This window comes from Salmo trutta, unplaced genomic scaffold, assembly GCF_901001165.1.
Source record: "Salmo trutta unplaced genomic scaffold, fSalTru1.1, whole genome shotgun sequence".
Lineage (NCBI taxonomy): Eukaryota > Metazoa > Chordata > Actinopteri > Salmoniformes > Salmonidae > Salmo > Salmo trutta.
The window spans coordinates 1216983-1232396 of NW_021823412.1; the positions used below are offsets into that span (position 1 = coordinate 1216983).

At 39.9% G+C, this 15414-nt stretch overlaps 1 non-coding gene across 1 annotated transcript; it reads right to left on the minus strand.

Annotated features, from left to right (window-relative positions):
- Positions 1-7289: 7289 nt before the first annotated feature.
- On the minus strand, positions 7290-7453 carry LOC115190881 (U1 spliceosomal RNA). Its single transcript, XR_003877463.1, has one exon. It is a non-coding gene; the product is annotated as a U1 spliceosomal RNA (small nuclear RNA).
- Between the last annotated feature and the right edge of the window lie 7961 nt (positions 7454-15414).

Genomic DNA, 15414 nt, shown 5'->3' on the forward strand with positions numbered 1-15414 from the left:
TAACTGACTATTTTATGAGAGCAGGTCAAACAGAAGATGCTGTTACTGCTGCCGAGGGAGTTTTTGCATTCCACATCGACCACAGGGTGGCATTACGACCCCAGATATGGAGGAGAAACAGTCGCCTACTACTTCATCAACAACAAAACATAGCAGCTACTCGGGGTGTGCTCACATGGACATACACGTATTTGTAATTGTATCTGTAAATTGACAGTTGATAGTCGTTTTTAATATGCCTAAATAGATGTTGGCAAAATAACTTCCTGCAAATTCTCACTGCAAAAACAAACCTGGTGATTATGAGCAGCGCGCTGAGGTGTGCGGCGTGTGTGTGTGTGTGTGTGTGTGTGTGTGTGTGTGTGTGTGCGCACAGCCACGTTTGCTGTCACTCAGTCAGAATATGCATTAGCATCTCAACTTTATTCCCTACCCTTTACCTGCTAGTGAGATATTATGCACCACAAGATGCTGCTGAGAGGAGAACTGCTCATAAGAGTAAAGGTTGCAAGGTTATCATGTCAAAGTGGGTTATCCTCTCTTGGGTAGGGGGCAGTATTTTGACATCCGGATGAAAAGCGTGACCAAAGTAACACTGCCTGTTACTCAGGCCCAGATGCTAGGATATGCATATAATTGGTAGATTTGGATAGAAAACACTCTAAAGTTTCTAATAATGTCTGTGAGTATAACAGAACTGATTTGGCAGGTGAAACCCCGAGGACAAACCATCCAGGGGGGAAAATGTTGAGGTCATTGGATTTTCTAAGGTTTCCTCTGGGATACCCTTATTATTAGGAACCTGGTTGCAGTGCCTATGGCTTCCACTAGACGTCAACAGTCTTTAGAAATTGTTCAATGTTTTTTTTGTTGTCTTTATTTAACTAGGCAAGTCTGTTAAGAACAAATTCTTATTTTCAATGACGGCCTAGGAACAGCGGGTTAACTGCCTTGTTCAGGGGCAGAATAACAGATTTGTACCTTGTCAGCTCAGGGATTTGAACTTGCAACCTTTCGGTTACTGGCCCAACTCTCTAACCACTAGTGATACAGCCCGACATGATGCTTTCGATTGTGCATCTGTAAAAGTTTGAGGGTTTTAGGTGACAAGCCAATTTTCTTTAGCCTCCTGAGTTTGAAGAGGCTCTGTTGCGCCTTCTTCACCACGCTGGTAGCGAAACGAGTAGAGACCACACCTCCCAGGCAGTGGCCATGGTAGCCACGGAACCCCGTTTTTCTTTTGAGGAATGAAGAAGTAGTCCTATTCATTGTAAGTGTCACTCCAGGTGGACGCTACTGTTTTGGTGCGCGTGAACAGGAGCTCGTTCCACGTTGTTTTTATCCGGTATTAGAAACAGTTTATTCTGTCTTAAATTTGATCGATTATTTACATTTTAGGGTACCTGAGGTTGGATTAGGAACGTTGTTTGAAATGTTTGGACCAAGTTTACAGGTAACTTATTAGATACTTTGTAGGCATGTTGGGCGAGTTGAAACCGGTGTATTTCTGAATCAAACACGCCAAATAAATTGACCTTTTGGGACATAAAGAAGGACATTATCGAAAAAAAGGACCGCTTGTGATGTTTCTGGGACATTTTGGAGTGCCAACAGAAGAAGATCGTCAAAGGTAAGGCATTAATTATATCGCTATTTCTGACTTTTGTGTCGCACCTGCCTGGTTGAAAAATTATTTTCATGTGTTTGTATGCGTGGCACTGTCCTCAGATAATTGCATGGTGTGCTCTCGCCGTAAAGCCTTTTTGAAATCTGACACAGCGGCTGGATTAACAAGAAGATAAACTTTATTTTGATGTATAACATATATTTTCAAGAATGTTAAATATTTGAATTTAGTATTTTTGAATTTCGCGCTCTGCAATTTCACCGGATGTTGGCCAGGTGGGACGTGTCGTGTCTTTGGGCATCATTAAACTGAAGACATGTTTAGCAAATAACTCTCTGTAATTATTATTACGCAATTAAACTGATTAATCATGTAACTGTAATTAACTAGAAGTTCGGGGCACCAAGGAAAATATTCAGATTACAAAGTGATAATTTTCCTAATATAACTTTCCAGATATCATAATATCTGATCGATTATCTTCTGATTTAATGATGTATTTTTACCTCGCGTCAGTCTCATTCCAAACGTCGTAAACGTTATCTGCACGAACCCAGTCTTCACTAAGTCATCCATACATCAATTGTCTTAAAATCATTTATTTACTAAACTAAGTAATTCACAGAAAGCATACAAAACAGTAGGTATTGTTACAAAGAAATGGTGGAGGAATGGTCCCTAGTGGGCTAAACCGGCATGGCGGCTTGTTAAACAAAGGGGGGGGGGCGCGCAGCGGAGAAGACACTACAGAGTTGATAAATATTAACAATTGAAATGCTAGTCCTTTGCACATGAACGCTCACTCATTCGGGAACAATTGCTATCAATATATATATTTATGCTCAGTGTGTCGTCGGGATCCTTGTTGGAGAGTTCTGTTCTGTTGGAGAGTTCTGTTCTGTTGGAGAGTTCTGTTCTGTTGGAGAGTTCTCTCTCTCTCTCTCTCTTTCTCTGTTAGAATGGATCTTTCAAAGCAACATTTGTTCATGTCGTTATAGAATGCATGTTTCGTCGGTCTTCGCGTTCAATGATACCGAATTCCTAGCTGCAGACTAGTAATTAATATCAAAGACTTGTTATTATTCTGTCGGTATCGATAGTCTAAAAAGTTAACCACGTGGTATGGTTAACCTCTCTAGGGTATGTGGGACGAAATCGTCCCACCTACGTAACAGCCACTGAAATCCAGTGGCGCGATTTTTGAATCGTTAGAAATACTATTACTTCAATTTCTCAAACATATGACTATTTTACAGCTATTTAAAGACAAGAATCTCGTTAATCTAACCCCACTGTCCGATTTCAAAAAGGCTTTACAACGAAAGCAAAACATTAGATTATGTCAGCAGAGTGCCCAGCCAGAAAAAATCAGACACCCATTTTTCAAGCTAGCATATCATGTCACATAAACCCAAACCACAGCTAAATGCAGCACTAACCTTTGATGATCTTCATCAGATGACACACCTAGGACATTGTGTTATACAATACATGCATGTCTGTTCAATCAAGTTCATATTTATATCAAAAACCAGCTTTTTACATTAGCATGTGACGTTCAGAAAAAGCATAACCCCCGCAAACTTCCGGGGAATTTACTAACAGTTTGCTAAATTACTCACGATAAACGTTCACAAAAAGCATAACAATTATTTTAAGAATTATAGATACATTACTCCTCTATGCACTCGATATGTCCGATTTTAAAATAGCTTTTCGGATGAAGCACATTTTGTAATAATCTAAGTACATAGCCCGGCATTACAGGGCTAGCTATTTAGATACCCACCCAGGTCAGCCTCCACCAAAATCACATTTCCTATAAGAAAAATGTTCTTACCTTGCTTGTTCTTCATCAGAATACACTGCCAGGACTTCTACTTCAATAGCAAATGTTGGTTTGGTCCCAAATAATCCATCGTTATATCCAAACAGCGACGTATTGTTCGTGAGTTCTAGACACTATCAGAATGCTTCTTCACGGTCCCGCGCATGGCGCATTGGCGTGTCAAAAATGTCTAAATATTCCATTACCGTACTTCGAAGCATGTCAACCGCTGTTTAAAACCAATTTTTATGCCATTTATCTCGTAGATAAGTGATAATATTCCGACCGGGAGTATGCATTGAGCCTAAACAGCCGAATAAAATTTCTCCTCAGGAGCGACTCGTGCACGCGCCTCATTCAAAGGTCCTCTGAGTCGACACTTACAAAAGGTGATAATGTGTTTCAGCCTGAGGCTCCCTCGTAAACCTTCAGTTATTTCCCGGGCTCTGAGAGCCTATTGGAGCCCTGGGAATTGTCATGTTACAGCTAAGATCCTTACTTTTCAATAAAAAGATGCAAGACGCACGACTCCTTGTCAGACAGGGTACTTACTGCTTGAAACCTTGTCAGGTTTTTGCCTGCCATAGGAGTTCTGTTATACTCACAGACACCATTCAAACAGTTTTAGAAAATTCAGAGTGTTTTCTATCCAAACCTGAACAATAATATGCATATTCTAGCTTCTGAGTTGGTGTAGGAGGCAGTTAAAAATGGGAACATATTTTTTCCAAAATTCTCAATGCTGCCCCCTAGCCCGTAGAGGTTAAAGTTCAGTAGAGGGATGCATGGTCAAACCTATTGGCCAACTCGTAATGGAGTGGAGGCCTGGTCTAAAGAAAGAAACCCTGGGTGGGGGTTCATATACTGAACGTAGAAAAGGCTGTCACATGACGCCTTGTCCTGTCTGTGTCCCTGGGGGCGTGCCGGTGACTTGGTAAAACTTTAAGTAAAAAATACAATTCTCTCACTAATATCTTACAAGCATCCCAACATATTCCAAATAGGTGTATCCTTATTAATTAATTTTATACAACCATTTAGATGTAAGTCTCATAGCTGAGGCTATCATATAAACATTATTATGGTAATATGGCCGTATTGTCTCTCATGAGTTTCACAACATTGTACCAAACGGACCAGTTCGTAGCTGGATTCTTCACCAATCTTTTATACCTTCTCCAGAACATAAATGTCGTTCGGTTCCCCCGTCCTGTGCGGTGGAAGAATTCCTTTGTCTCCCTATGAAACCACTCTGTCTCAAAACTGGGGCCATGAGGCAGGACATTCCCTTTGGAATTTACGACCGCCTTCTGACCACAGCAGCCTGGGTGTAGGAGACAGAGGGAGATGGTGCAGAAGTAAGGGGATGGTAGAGGGGGAGGGGGTCAACTGTGCTCGCTGTACTCAGAAGGCAACATCATGACAGACGCCACCGTCCCACCTGCCCATAAGAAGTTAACAAAAGTAAAATATTTCTAAGACATGAAAACATGTTAAAAAGTAACTGTTAAAAAGCTGTCTTCTGTCCTTTGTACAGGAACAGGGTGAGTCCTTATCAAGCTCGCCTCTTCCTGCTCTTCTGAATCAATAACCGTCCTGTCCTTCGGGGCCCAGAGGAGATCCCTCCCCTAGGCGCAGCAGCACTGTCAGGCCGTGGCCGCCGGGACCTTGGGTGTTGTGGGGGATCCTTCGTTTGAGGTGGAGGCCTCTTTTCTTCTGTACCACCCCAGGGCTTCCGTGGCTACCATGGCCACTGCCTGGGGGGGTGGTCTCTACTCGTTTCGCTACCAGCGTGGGGAAGAAGGCGCAACAGAGCCTCTTCAAACTCAGGAGGCTAAAGAAAATTGGCTTGTCACCTAAAACCCTCAAACTTTTACAGATGCACAATCGAAAGCATCATGTCGGGCTGTATCACCGCCTGGTATGGCAACTGCAGTGCCGGCAACAGCATGGCTCTTCAGAGGGTGGTGTTGTCTACCCAATGCCGGGGGGCAAACTACCCGCCCTCCAGGACACCTACAGCCCCCGATGTCACAGGAAGGCCAAAAAGATCATCAAGGACAACAACCACTCGAGCCACTGCCTGTTCACCCCGCTATCAGAAGACAAAATGTATCTGTAAGGCCTTAGTTCACACTGGTTGATGCTTATTTATAAAACCCTTTTAGGCCTCACACCTCCCTATCTGAGATACCTACTGCAGCCCTCATCCTCCACATACAACACCCGTTCTGCCAGTCACATTCTGTTAACCTCTCTGGGAAATGTGGGACGCTAGCGTCCCACCCGCGGGACAACACTATTCAACAGCCAGTGAAATAGCAGGGCGGCAAATTCAAAACCACAGAAATCTCATAATTCAAATTTCTCAAAAATACAACTTTATATCCCATTTTAAAGATACATTTCTCGTTAATCCAACCACATTGTCCGATTTCAAAAAGGCTTTACGGCGAAAGCATAACATTAGATTATGTTAGGACAGCGCTGAGACAAGAAAAACCACACAGCCATTTTCCAAGCAAGGAGTGGCGTCACAAAAACCAGAAATACAGCTAAAATGAATCACTAACCTTTGATGATCTTCATCAGATGGCACTCATAGGACTTCATGTTACACAATACGTGTATGTTTTGCTCAATAAAGTTCATATTTATATCCAAAAACCCCATTTTCATTAGCGTGTAATGTTCAGAAATGTTTTGTCTCCCAAAACTTCCGGTGAATGAGCACATCAATTTACAGAAATACTCATCATAAACGTTGATAAAATATTAAACTGTTATTCAATGAATTATAGATACACTTCTCCTTAATGCAACCGCTGTGTCAGATTTAAAAAAAACTTTACAGCGAAAGCACACTTTGAAATAATCTGAGTAGAGCGCTCAGGCAAAAACAACAAGCAATACATACCCACCATTTTGGAGTCAACTAAAATCAGAAATAGCATTATAAATATTCAGTTACCTTTGATGATCTTCATCAGAATGCACTCCCAGGAATCCTAGTTCCACAATAAATGTTTGTTTTGTTCGATAAAGTCCATCATTTATGTCCAAATACCTCCTTTTCGTTCACGCGTTTAGTCCACTATTCCAAATGCAGGAAGCGCGCGCAAAATGTCACGACGAAAAGTCTAAAAAAGTTATATTTACGTTCGTAGAAACATGTCAAACGATGTATAGCATCAATCTTTAGGATGTTTTTATCATAAATCTTCAGTAAAGTTCCAACCGGACGATTCCTTTGTCTTCAAAAAAGAAAAGGAACACAGCTAACTCTCACGGAGGCTCGCGCCACTGAACTCATGTCATTCTCTCAGTCATCTGACTCTAGGACCTCTTATTCTCTCCCCAGTCACAGTAAAAGCATGAAACAACGTTCTAAAGACTGTTGACATCTAGTGGAAGCCTTAGGAAATGCTAAATGACCCCACAGACACTGTATACTGGATAGGGAATCACTTGAAAAACTACATACCACTTCCTGGTTGGATTTTTTTCTCAGGTTTTTGCCTGCCATATGAGTTCTGTTACACTCACAGACATCATTCAAACAGTTTTAGAAACTTCAGAGTGTTTTCAATCAAAATCTACTAATGATATGCATATGTACCTTCTGGGCCCGAGTAGCAGGCAGTTTAATTTGGGCACGTTATTCATCTGAATTTCCGAATACTGCCCCCTGTCACCATGAGGTTTTAAAGGTCCCCAAAGAACCCAGATCGCTGCTCTTTTCGGATCGCTGCAGCTAGTGACTGCAGAAACACTCCAACTTGACCATCAGACAATGAAAATAATATTACATGTGTTTACTTTTCACAAATAAATCAGGGGAGAGCGCGAACGCAGTCCCCCACTACCAGAAATTATGCAATCGAGATTTCCACATTTGGGAAATTCGCAGGGGTCAGCACAGCCGGAGTGCAATGGCTGAGCCTCGCCCTGGGTGAACCGCCTTCTTGATCACGGTGTCTCCCTTGCCAGGTAAGTATGAGTTGTACACATTGATAGAGGGGCACTCATTCCAGGACAAACGTGTTTGACTAACGGTTACCACTTCTACTACTGACAATACCACATCATATCGACCAGGGTCTAATAACGTCTACTAATACAGTTGCGGACCAAGCGGTGGAAAAGCGATGTACTTTGTTTTATTATATTATATTGCTGTCTGACTATTTTTCCCATCATGCAACACGGTAGAAATGCTGAAATCACATTCGTGCTTACACAGCCAACCGAAAGACACCAACTATTTCTGGTGTTTTGTAGCGTTCCAGACATTGTAGGAATAGTTTCATCACGCTTGTTTTCTGCTCCTCAGTAAAATATGATTCCACCATCGACCACAGGGTGGCATTACGACCCCGGATATGGAGGAGAAACAGTCGCCTACTACTGCAAATCAAATCTTATTGGTCACTTTCACGTGATTATCAGATGTTGTTGCGGGTATAGCGAAGTGCTTCTAGCTCCGACAGTGCAGTAATATCTAACAAATTACACAACATTTACCCAATACACACAAATCTCAGTAGGAATGAATTTACACTATACAAATATGGATGAGCGTTGTCAGAGCTGAACGGACTAAGATACAGTAGAAAAGTCCCACCCAGCAAACTGTCCTTAAAAAGACGACTATGCCCGACGGCTAATATACATTCGGTTTTGGTTGAAAGTTGAAAAGACGTCCGTCTACGGCCCGTTTCGGTTGAAAGTGAAAGATGAAATAATGTATTTTTCAGGTCGTTGTTTAAACGACTTGCAAATAACATCATTTCAGTGTACTTGTAGCCTATACACGTGGAGGCAGTAACCACAAAATGGTCTGTCATTTCTTTAAATGAACAATCACACTACTCATTACATTACTCCAGTATTTGCACAAAACATTCAGTCAAAGAACACGATATAAAACAGTGATAATAAACAAAATACAGTTAAGTTCAAATAAATATAATTAATTGAATAATTATCCATCAAAATGATAGCGCAGCGAAACACCAATGAAAAGGTACTTAGTGTCAACTAGGAAAATGAGAACCAAAACAAAATCATAGACTACATGGCGGTCTTAAAAAGCTGTCTGTCACCTCGCTGCGTATCCACCACTTCCGGCTCTACCAGGAGCTTGAGGTGGTCTGCCACAGCTCTCTGAACATCATGGTCAGTGGCCTTGCTGTTCCATTTCTAGACTGCAGCTCTTAACACCAAAATAAACACAGTAAGTTATAGAAAAGACTAATGGATATGGAGGATCTTACAGGTTCCCCACGACACTTAAATCAGCATTCAGGGCTCAAACCACCGGTTTATCACTAATCAATGGTGGATATTTTGTGTGGTGCAGTAATAATTATAATGTATTACATTTATTCAGAATAATTTACAAGTGGATAAATGTGTTTTGCTTTTCCACGTCTATCAAAAAAGATAAAACAATATATTTACAAGATAAGTTGTTAAAGTTGTCCTTCTCAGGGGTTGACAGTTGATTATGGCCGGGCTCAAACTTGCACGCAGTGTAGAAAAGACGAGGGCCTGTTTGAATGGCGCCAGTTGTCTCCTTCACTCCTCCCTAATAGACTATTATAATCACATTCATTGGTAAACTCTGAACAACTGCAGCCTAATATATTTGTCAATATGCAGAGATCGCAAGTAAACAATTCAAATTAAATGGTGGAATGTTTAGCGGACTGGTTGCTCAGGAGACAAAGGCAGATGAGCGCTATAGGCTACTATATATATATATATTGTTCCTGATTGCTTGGTACAGTGTAAACAACACAAAATAAATGATAGGTGTACCGGAGAGTTGATCTGTACTAATGAAAAACAATGATAAAGCCTTTATTATTATTATTTAGGCCATTGTATACTGTAGGATAATTATTCAAGAGAATGCTTGAATGTATTTAAATGCTGGACTAGTAGGTTGTGTGATGAAATGAAGTAATAATAAGGACTAATTGATAACAGGCCAGAAAGCTGAACAACACCAGCATAATGACATACTAGAGTCTGCTCTAATGAAGAACAACAAATGGTAAAGCTTTTATTAGGGCTACAGCAGAGCAAAATAAAAATAAACAGCATAATGACATACTAGAGTCTGCTCTAATGAAGAACAACAAATGGTAAAGCTTTTATTAGGGCTACAGCAGAGCAAAATAAAAATAAACAGCATAATGACATACTAGAGTCTGCTCTAATGAAGAACGACAAATGGTAAAGCTTTTATTAGGGCTACAGCAGAGCAAAATAAAAATAAACAGCATAATGACATACTAGAGTCTGCTCTAATGAAGAACAACAAATGGTAAAGCTTTTATTAGGGCTACAGCAGAGCAAAATAAAAATAAACAGCATAATGACATACCAGAGTCTGCTCTAATGAAGAACCACAAATGGTAAAGCTTTTATTAGGGCTACAGCAGAGCAAAATAAAAATAAACAGCATAATGACATACTAGAGTCTGCTCTAATGAAGAACGACAAATGGTAAAGCTTTTATTAGGGCTACAGCAGAGCAAAATAAAAATAAACAGCATAATGACATACTAGAGTCTGCTCTAATGAAGAACCACAAATGGTAAAGCTTTTATTAGGGCTACAGCAGAGCAAAATAAAAATAAACAGCATAATGACATACTAGAGTCTGCTCTAATGAAGAACGACAAATGGTAAAGCTTTTATTAGGGCTACAGCAGAGCAAAATAAAAATAAACAGCATAATGACATACTAGAGTCTGCTCTAATGAAGAACAACAAATGGTAAAGCTTTTATTAGGGCTACAGCAGAGCAAAATAAAAATAAACAGCATAATGACATACTAGAGTCTGCTCTAATGAAGAACGACAAATGGTAAAGCTTTTATTAGGGCTACAGCAGAGCAAAATAAAAATAAACAGCATAATGACATACTAGAGTCTGCTCTAATGAAGAACGACAAATGGTAAAGCTTTTATTAGGGCTACAGCAGAGCAAAACAAAACCAGAATTTGAGAACCTGTCATGTTGTGTTGACCGTTAAACATTTTTAGAACTTGCGTGTCAATCGGTTAAAAGGTCATTAAGGTCACATGATCACCTCATTCAAGGTGGGGGGCGGCAGGTAGCCTAGTGGTTTGAGTTGTTGGATCGAGCTGACAAGGTAAAAATCTGTCGTTAATAAACGACGACTGTTGTTAATAAATCTAAATTGCCAAGCTCCTAAAACCATTCTTCTCAAAAAGGGACTACACAAATTACCACCATGCAAATGAATAATTGGTTTAGAAGACAAAATAAGAATCTAGCCTATTAAAACAGACAGAGCAGGTCATTTTGATTCTGTGACCTTAGTGACCCTTTCAGCAATGGGAGGGTGTAGTAAAGGCTGTTCTTATGCACAACGCAACTCAGCGTTGCCTGGATACAGACTGTAACCATGTATTGTGTGGTTACGGTACCACAAAACCTGGAGGACTTTGTTTTTATGGCTATGGCACTCACAGCCATGATACAAATGTCATCATAACACATTGGCTCTCATGTAAAGGTCCCGTGTGGCTCAGTTGGTAGAGCATGGTGTTTGCAACGCCAGGGCTGTGGGTTCGATTCCCACGGGGGACCAGTATGGAGAAAAAATGTATAAAATGTATGCATTCACTACTGTAAGTCGCTCTGGATAAGAGCGTCTGCTAAATTACTAAAATGTATTATTGCTCAAATATACCATGGCTGTTAGCCAATCAACTTTCAGGGCTCAAACCTTTCAACACATGTTGATATGTTACAGCCTTATTAATTATTATTGGTCTTCATGGAGATACGGAACCTTGACTTTTAACACATGTTGATATGTTACAGCCTTATTAATTATTATTGGTCTTCATGGAGATACGGCACCTTGACTTTTAACACATGTTGATATGTTACAGCCTTATTAATTATTATTGGTCTTCATGGAGATACGGAACTTTCGGAAAGTATTCAGACCCTTTGACCTTTTCCGGAATTTGTAACGTTACAGCCTTAATCTTAAACTGTTTTTTTCCTCATCAATCTACAATATCCCATAATGACATCACAATACCCCATAATGACATCACAATACCCCATAATGACATCACAATACCCCATAATGACATCACAATACCCCATAATGACATCACAATATCCCATAATGACAAAGCAAAAATGGTTTTTTAGAAATTTTAGCAAATTTATTTAAAAAGAACTACCCGGAAATATCACATTTGCATAAGTATTCAGACCCTTTACTCAGTACTTTGTTGAAGCACCTTTGGCAGTGATTACAGCCTCAAGTCTGCTTGGGTATGACGCTACAAGCTTGGCACACCTGTATTTGGGGAGTTTCTCTCATTCTTCTCTGCAGATCCTCTCAAGTTCTGACAGGTTGGACGGGGAGAGTTGCTGCACAGCTATTTTCAGATCTCTCTAGAGAAGTTTGATTGAGTTCAAGTCCAGACTAGTCGGTACTGCGAATGTGTCTGGGAAACTGGCTCTGAGAATGGTTGTGTTGATATTCAGCCCCTCTCATGAACCTCTAACAGGCCAACACTGTACAGTGACTTCTGTACAGACTGTAACGTATCAAAATGTGAAAAAAGTCAAGGTGTCTGAATACTTCCCGAATGCACTGTATATATACCACAGCATATCTTTACTGTAATATATTCTACATATATACCACAGCATATCTTTATTGTAATATATTCTACATATCTACCACAGCATATCTTTACTGTAATATATTCTACATATCTACCACAGCATATCTTTACTGTAATATATTCTACATATCTACCACAGCATATCTTTACTGTAATATATTCTACATATCTACCACAGCATATCTTTACTGTAATATATTCTACATATCTACCACAGCATATCTTTACTGTAATATATTCTACATATATACCACAGCATATCTTTACTGTAATATATTCTACATATCTACCACAGCATATCTTTACTGTAATATATTCTACATATCTACCACAGCATATCTTTACTGTAATATATTCTACATATCTACCACAGCATATCTTTACTGTAATATATTCTACATATCTACCACAGCATATCTTTACTGTAATATATTCTACATATCTACCACAGCATATCTTTACTGTAATATATTCTACATATATACCACAGCATATCTTTACTGTAATATATTCTACATATCTACCACAGCATATCTTTACTGTAATATATTCTACATATCTACCACAGCATATCTTTACTGTAATATATTCTACATATATACCACAGCATATCTTTACTGTAATATATTCTACATATCTACCACAGCATATCTTTACTGTAATATATTCTACATATATACCACAGCATATCTTTACTGTAATATATTCTACATATATACCACAGCATATCTTTACTGTAATATATTCTACATATATACCACAGCATATCTTTACTGTAATATATTCTACATATCTACCACAGCATATCTTTACTGTAATATATTCTACATATCTACCACAGCATATCTTTACTGTAATATATTCTACATATCTACCACAGCATATCTTTACTGTAATATATTCTACATATATACCACAGCATATCTTTACTGTAATATATTCTACATATCTACCACAGCATATCTTTACTGTAATATATTCTACATATATACCACAGCATATCTTTACTGTAAATGTAGTGTAGTCAGTCTGTTAAGGTGAGGTGCTGTAAATGTAGTGTAGTCAGTCTGTTAAGGTGAGGTGCTGTAAATGTAGTGTAGTCAGTCTGTTAAGATGAGGTGCTGTAAATGTAGTGTTGTCAGTCTCAAATGACACCCTATTCCCTATGTAGTGACCTACTTTACACCAGAGCCACATAGGGCGCTATACATTATATCCCTGATACCTCCCTCCCTCCCTCCCTCCCTCCACCCCCCTTTCTCCTCCCTCTCTCCACCCTCCCTCCCTCCCCCCTCCACCCTCCCTCCACCCCCCCTTCTCCTCCCTCTCTCCACCTCTCTCTCCCTCCCTCCCTCCCTCCCTCTCTCTCTCCTCCCTCTCTCTTCCTCTCCCTTTCTCCCTCCCTCCATCCCTCTCTCCCTCTCTCTACCTCTCCCTCCACCTCTCCCTCCTCCCCTCTCCACCTCATGTCCCAACACAGAAAGTCCGTGTTTAAGGAACTAGAGGAAGAAATGGACTTTACGGGTAGAAGACAAAAACATCAGAGGTTTGTAACGTTCTTTATAATTTAATGTAGAAAGTGTTGTGGAGAAGTTAGGCTTTCATAGAGAGACAGATTATTTAAGGGAAACACACCTGAAGAATTGTAAAGTTAATACAATACTGATTTCAACTTTCCAAAATGATAAGTTTAGTCTTATTTACATTGGTGTTTATTGATATTGATTAGCCTAATCAATATGATCCAATGTGATGTTATAGGCTACAGGGATATGAGGTAGAGTATTATTGATATAGACTACAGGGCTATGAGGTAGAGTATTATTGATATAGGCTACAGGGCTATGAGGTAGAGTATTATTGATATAGGCTACAGGGCTATGAGGTATGGTATTATTGTTATAGGCTACAGGGCTATGAGGTATGGTATTATTGTTATAGGCTACAGGGCTATGAGGTAGAGTATTATTGTTATAGGCTACAGGGCTATGAGGTATGGTATTATTGTTATAGGCTACAGGGATATGAGGTAGAGTATTATTGTTATAGGCTACAGGGCTATGAGGTAGAGTATTATTGTTATAGGCTACAGGGCTATGAGGTATGGTATTATTGTTATAGGCTACAGGTCTATGAGGTAGGGTATTATTGTTATAGACTACAGGGCTATGAGGTAGAGTATTATTGTTATAGGCTACAGAGATATGAGGTAGAGTATTATTGTTATAGGCTACAGGGATATGAGGTAGAGTATTATTGGTAAAGGCGACTGACAGCACATTATCCTGATTATTATCCGCATGACGAAACTGCGTTGGAAGACGTGCATCGGAATTATGTAAATCTGTCACTATAGAAACACTCTGTTTTGACAAGTCAGTCAACTAAATGTGACGAGCAACAATGGTCATATAAACTATTTAAATGTAGGGCTAAATCAAAGGTGAAAATGCTTTCTGGCGACACCGATCAGGAAAGCGGTGGTCCGTTTTGCTCACTGCTGTGCGCTTGATATAAGTTGGCCGGTGCTCCGTTGCGTAATGTTACCCACTGGTTTAATCGGTGTCGGGACACCTTTCTTCTGAATACAAGCCCCGGTACAACGGGCGAGAGAAACTGATCGCACCTCATGTTAACTCAAGCAGTGCGTGTGTGTATTCACTAAGGGCACTATTCCAACGCCTTTCTTATACACGCCTTTCCTACGCACTTGTCATTAGTTTATATTCAGACTTGCCTTATTAAGTTGAATAACGGGTTTTGCAGGCGTGGCTCCCTCGCCTGCGCTGAATAAATGTAATTTAACCGCTGAAAACACCCACTTACCGGCCAAGAGGTTTTCTGGTGCAGTTTTCATTCAACAGCGTTTTCACACAAAATATATTGATAAATAATAAATACAGCGGTTTGATTCATCCTGAAAGTTGTCATATTCAAGTTGAATCCATGAAACATTGGAAGGTGTAAAAAAAAGTGTACAATAGAGGTTGAACAGGGAGGGTCCTACACATCTACCCTAATTCTCACTAATCATGGAACTGTATCACAACGGTCCAGTCGTCGTGAACCGAGCACCAGGTTTAACCTGCTCCGTGGGGTCTGAGATCCATAACGATTCAAACGGGCCACATTCTAATGCTAACGACCCTCAGGAACAACTTACACTGACGTGACAGAGGACAGAAAGGTGAACAGAATGCAATGATGCAACAATGTAAGATACAATTTGAAGAAAATTAACACTCAAGTGACAGTTCTAAATGTA